General features: G+C 41.7%; 2 long non-coding RNA genes across 3 annotated transcripts in view; one reads left to right on the top strand and one right to left on the bottom strand.

Annotated features, from left to right (window-relative positions):
• Nucleotides 1-4,300, top strand: part of LOC138921672 (uncharacterized) — a 9,310-nt gene extending 5,010 nt beyond the window's left edge. Inside the window, exons 2-3 of the long non-coding RNA XR_011434448.1 lie at nucleotides 3,537-3,681; nucleotides 3,801-4,300. This is a non-coding gene — a long non-coding RNA (uncharacterized lncRNA). The remainder of the gene's footprint in view (nucleotides 1-3,536; nucleotides 3,682-3,800) is intronic.
• The window catches only part of LOC138921671 (uncharacterized), a 36,686-nt gene extending 30,686 nt beyond the window's left edge, over nucleotides 1-6,000 (bottom strand). For both annotated transcript variants that reach the window (XR_011434446.1, XR_011434445.1), the window contains exons 1-2: nucleotides 5,372-6,000; nucleotides 4,292-4,851 (exon numbers count right to left, since the gene is read on the bottom strand). This is a non-coding gene — a long non-coding RNA (uncharacterized lncRNA). The remainder of the gene's footprint in view (nucleotides 1-4,291; nucleotides 4,852-5,371) is intronic.

A 6,000-nucleotide genomic window follows, 5' to 3' on the forward strand; every position in this document is an offset into this window, starting at 1 on the left:
TCAAACAGCTTCCTCCTTATAGGCTTCAGATATTTGACCTTCTTTTTTAAAACAAAAAGCTGTCCCCTCCTACTCTATACCCTACGATCCATTTCTCTCCAAGAGGGGCTCTCCCCAGGGTAGACAACAAAGCACAATGTGACTCTCCCACCTCCTCTCTTTCTTGTTACACCCCAGAATAAGCACCCAGGCCCTTCCATTTTAAGACAGTGTTATTAATCGCTATGGATAATGAGATAGAGATAATGACAACAAGTGTGAAAAGGTTACCAAAAATTCAAGAAATCCAAGAGTTGTCCTAGTTATTTTCCTTGGTATATAATTATTGATTCTCTTTTTTATCTAGTATACTCAGAAACTAGGGTGAGGTCTTTTGGACTTTTAGTGTCTTCTGCAACTTATGTTTTAATATTAGTCCCTGGTGTGGGGCTTTCCAGGTTGACCAATCTGGCATTCCTATGAGGGCCCTATTTGGGGACAAAGATTAGGAATACCTACAGTTTCCTTCTCTGCTCTTCAGGCTATTCCACTCTGAATTCGCAGGTATGTCCTCACTCTTCCTGAGACTATCGCAGTCTGCCAACCCCACAAGTCTTTCTTTTTTTCCCTCCAATAACCACAAAGGGAAAAAGATTTTCCTTATTTGCTTCCTGAAAACTCTTCCCCAGGAAAGTGCCTGTCCTCTCCAGACCAGCAGTCCTATTAATCACTGTTCTGGGAAATCAGCTATCATGTCTGCAGCACACTCACCAGTCAGGTAAGATGAGTTCTGCTTGCAGCCAATGCTTGCTTCTTCAGCTGCTGTTCTCAGATAGTATCTGGGTGCAGCTTCTGTGATCTTGGTCCTTGTGGCTGCCATCATCTTACAGAGCCAGGACTAGCTACCTAACATGCAGGGCCCAGTACAAAATGAAATTGTGGGGCTCCTTATTCAAAAAACATTAAGAATTTCAAAACTGCAACAGAAGAGCATTAAACCAAATGCAGGGCCCTCAGTGACTACACAGGTTGCACTCCCACGAAGCCAGCCCTGCTGGGAGAATGTCTTTCTGGAATCTTATTCTCGTGATAGGCTTCCATCTCAAATGATCTTCCTTACCTCAAGGTATCTTCTTTGGCTAACTGCCCCATATTCATGTTTCAGATTCAGTCAGTTTGCAGTAATAATGGTTGACATCTCTTTGCTAGTCAATAATCTAGTCCCACTCAAGTCAGGCTGTTGGTTCCACACACCCCCTAAGTTCTCTGAGATGACCCACAGGGATATCCCCAGGGAAGTGATTGTTTTAGAATGAAAATTCTTTAATTTAAAAGAAATTTCAGTCATTCATTAGTCACTTGTTAGAACCCACTCTGTACCCAGCTTGATGCTAGGGATACAAAAACAAAGAATGGCATGCCCTCATGTGGCTCATAACCTAGTGGACGCAGGCAGACTTAGAGAAATCCTTACAGAGCAACTAGAGCAGTGCTCTCATAGAAGCATGCAAATGTAAAAACAAGAACTAAGAGAACCATGAATATGCCTAATTTCTACCACCTACTTTTTGACATAACTTTTCCTTCTCTTTCGTCTTTTTTCACCTGGCTGATTTTCTGTGTTCGTTCTCCAAATCATCCTCCCCACCATGTGGAATATACAGAGATGTGCCTCAAGCCCTTTCACCTTCTCCTTTAGGAGAGAAACAAGTTTAATTACTGCAAACATCATTGACCAATCCCTCAAGCACAAAAAAACACGTCATCTACCTACCCTGCCACAGATTGCAACAGTCCCTTTGCTTTCAGTCTTTCTTGACTGTCTAGATAAGACAGCAGTGCTTCTGAACTGACTGTGGAAGAAACCTCCTTCCTATAAAATGTTTTTTTACAACATGGATCAGGTTATAAACTGGCAATGTCCTTCTTCCCTAGATATCTACAATAAGTAGGGGTATAGGTAAATTGCTAACTCTCCAGGAAACTTCCTCAACTGCAAAACCGAAAGTTTGGGCCTTAAAAAAGCTTCCGATAAACAATAGGTGTGGAAATAGCTTTAGGAAAACTTCATCAGATTCTATTGGCACTGCAGCCGATCAATGGACTACTTTTTTAAAAATGTGGTGCATTTTTACGCTACGTTGCCTAGGCTGTTGGTCTTCACAATCACTCTTTCTTCTGTAGGAAATATCTCTGACCAAGTTACAATGGTTAAAAGAATCATCTTGGCCTCCTCTAAAGAGGCTGAGCACGCAGCTGCAGAAAAGAAAATGCTCCCCATTCCCATTCCCATCAGCCTCAATCTAAACCACAGAGGTCACAGTAGAGCAACTTGAAGGTGACAGAGAGACAGCATGCCAGCAAAAGATCTCTTGTTTTTTTCCAGAGGCACACTCTCATCAAGTACCCTTCAGCCATCTACACTAGTCTTCTTCCATCACCCTCCAGGATCAGCCTTACCCATGAATGGCCCATGAATGGGTGGTCACCTATGTCCTATACATTGAAAGGTGTTAAGAAAGCTCTGCTGCTGTGAAATTTCATCCTCACTTGCTTGCTTTGATTCCTGAAATTCCACCATGAGAGTCATTCCTGCAAGTGATGATGCAATTGATTAGATTCTTTCCAAGTGATAGCTCACCAGAGCAGATTGTGTTGAGGGGAAAGTGGAAAGAGTATGAAGGTCCAGGGTACCTGAAGGAAAAGGAATTTCCATAATAGAGACAAAAGCTCTGAAGGGGAAGCCTGTATCCCAGAAAATAAGTGTGCCTATTTTACAGTTGCACCTAGAACCAGAACCACCGCTATCCCACTCAAAACTTGTTCTGACCTTGCCAACTCGACTCAATGCCCCGTGAAAGGAAACTACTGAAGATCATAAGAAAGCTCAGGCTAATTTGGGCTTATTTCAGTACACCTGATACAACAGTGCTTGTACGTGCTTGGTCTTCTCCTCACTGTGAACACTTTGCCATTGACTGAACTCTGGAGTGGCTTCTCTGAGTTTCCCATTTCCCCTGGGCAATAATGGTGAGGAGGAGAAGATACTCTGCTCGTCCTCAAGAGTCCTGAAGAGGTGGGTTGGCCAAAGGCAGTGGCCTCCCCCAGCTCCGGTTGGCAGGCCGTGGGAGGAGTTGATATTCTCTGTGAAATTTACCCATCTAGGTAGGCAGTAGTGGTGGATATCAAATTAGCCTTCTCACCTCTATGAGGCAAGGTGTTATAAGGAAAAAGAGCACGGATTTGGAGTCACATAGAACTTCTGAGCGCTGTGACTTGTTATGTTTTTGACATTGGTTAGGTCACCTAACCCCTCTGAGCCTCTGTTTCTTCATCTGTGAAATGGGATAATGCCACCCACAGGGCTGTGGGGCAAATACATCTGGAGCCTGGCACACTGCAGGCTGTCAATAAAGACAGTTGTCTTCCTCCATTATTTCCCTGTTTGAATGGAGCATATAAAATCACAGTGTTCTGCACTATTAAAGTTGTTAGTTTCAACCCAGAAAATGAAGAATCTTTCTTTTAAATTCTCTTTTGCATCTTCAATATTCTAGTTAACCTGCAGTCCAGCTATCCCAAGAGGTTACGTCCCCCAAGAGAAGAGAATGGATTTGGAGCCCCTACTGCTCAACACAAGCTTTTGATGTAATTTCTGCCCGTGAAGGAACATGCAGCTCTCTTCCACACGAAATTAGAAATGTGAGTTTGTTCTGATAAATATTTACTTAAGTTCCCCAAATCAATTATTCTAATTTCCTCCAAGAATGAGCAACAAATGAATTTACAATATTCTTTCAAACACTTATTTACTGCACTAGGAACGTCAGAAAAGAAGAACGAAAGAACGAATCACCCTATGAGCTTACTGCGTGAACACCCAAATAACACTGAATATTTCAGGGAGACGGTAGAAAGTGTTCCTGACAGTGCGACTGCGCAAGTCCCTCTCCAAAAATGGTCTAATTTATCTATGCAGCTCAAAGAATAAAAATTTGTGCCATACCATAAGCCTCTAAGGCTTTCTCAAAACAAAAATCTATAGCCTGGACTGAACAAAATAAAAAGACTTAACACAAGCCTTCAAATTCCTGAGGTGGGAGTTTTCCATAGATCACAGCAAACTGATCATGCATGGAAGGGCTGACACAGCAAAACAGTCACTAAGAAAGAAAGAGAAACATGAGGGAGGAACGAAAAACAAAGGAAGAGAAGAAAAAGCATTACTTTCTCCTTTTTGGCATATATAATTCCTACGAAAGAATTTCCAAACGGCTAGCCTTTTTAAGCGAATATTCCATCAGATAATTACCTTTGAAAAGCTTTCCAAATCCCAGATAGTAATGAAGGTGGGCAGAACGGTGTTCGTTTGGGGCCCTCAGTGAGAAATAAATTCTTGGTGATCGATGGCACTTACGTGCTCTTGGCCATTAAACATTTTCTGCTCTTGAGTCACAACGGAAGCTACAGCTCTAATTTTATTGTTTAATTTGCTTTTTTCTTTCCTGGGGGAGCCAGCACTGGATTTAGGAGTTGAAAGTTTATAGTGTCAGCAGGACCCCCAGGGGCTGAAAGCTAAGCTGAGCCAGTGAGGAGAATGCCAAAGATTATCTAGCCTCTGAGAAAACGCAGGATTCAGAAGAGAAAAGGAACCAAGAGGGGTATAAAGACTGACAGTCTGTAACTTAGACAAAATTCTTGGCCAGGTTGGCAAATTTCCTTTTTAAAACAAACAAACAAACAATTTCCTGGTTGACAGTTGCTTAAACTCTTCCTTTTTCCATTTTTGGCACACTGTCTAAAGGACAAACGGGTGTCCTCCCGGAGGCCTGGAGAATGAATGAGTCTTCAGAGAGGGTGCAGCCGTGCCAGCTGTTAAAAGCAGAGGGTTGAGAGTTAAGGCGCTTTAGGGGGTAGAAAGGAGGTGATCTTGCTCAGTAAATGGTTGGTTTTATTGGTGTTGATATTTTTTTCCCCTGTATCCTTTAAAGAAGTCCTCTAACTTAGGCCTTGAGCTTTACCTAAACAGGACAGTATTTTTGTGATGTTTTTCAAGCACATTTTAGTTACACTTTAAAAAAACCATACTTGTCGTTTTGCCCAGTCTTGTCAGTGACTGAAAAAGTAGAACAAAATATGACTTTCACTGGAATAGTTGACCGTACTGAAATCTAATAGGATTTTTGCCAATCCCGTGCATGATTTTCTTTGCCTTAGTTTTCCACCTGTAAAATGGAGAGGACTTCAAGATTCATAAAGACAACAGGTACAAGGTATCAGATTTACACAGACCAGGAGCTAAGATTTTTCAGCAATCTGATAGGAACAAAAACAAAAAAACAAACAAAAAATATCTCAAGGGAATATTGGATTACAGTCCCATCTCTCCCACCTTTGGGATGGCCGCAATCTCAGGGTTTCTGCCGAGTCCATGAGTGAAGGTGGATCTTCTCCCATTGAGCAGTTCCACTGAAAACTTGGGTAGATTTCTCTCTATTTTTCTCTGTCCCAATTTCCTGTAAACGATAAAACTGTACAACAAAAAGTAATAAGAACACAATCTTCCTGCAGAGGTCTTGATGAAGATGAATTAGACCCTGACAGTCAGGAGAAGATGGAAGGCTCTCCATGACAGAGGCCAAACTAATTCAAAATGAAAATCGTCAATTTGAGTGTGCTCACATGTTACTTAAAAATCAATGAAGAAACAAAGTGAGGGAACCCTGAAGCCATTTTAGCACCCCTGCTTTTGCACGCAGCTCTAACTTAGCAGCCTTGAAATATCTTGGCTCTGAAAACCCAGTCAATCATCATTAATAATGATATTTTTATAGCACTTTAAAAATTGGAATTTCCAGAGCCACTTTGATAAATGCTCTGTCACTACCTTGCCATTTGCGTAATTTTTTTCGGGGTTGGTTTTTCCCCCCTCTGAAGAATTTTTTTAACATAAAAGGAAAAGAGGAGGAATTTCTTTTGATTGAAAAATTCGTAAGAGATAGCACAGCTTGCCCTTGCTGT

Source organism: Equus caballus, chromosome 31, assembly GCF_041296265.1.
Source record: "Equus caballus isolate H_3958 breed thoroughbred chromosome 31, TB-T2T, whole genome shotgun sequence".
In the NCBI taxonomy this organism is placed as follows: Eukaryota; Metazoa; Chordata; class Mammalia; order Perissodactyla; family Equidae; genus Equus; species Equus caballus.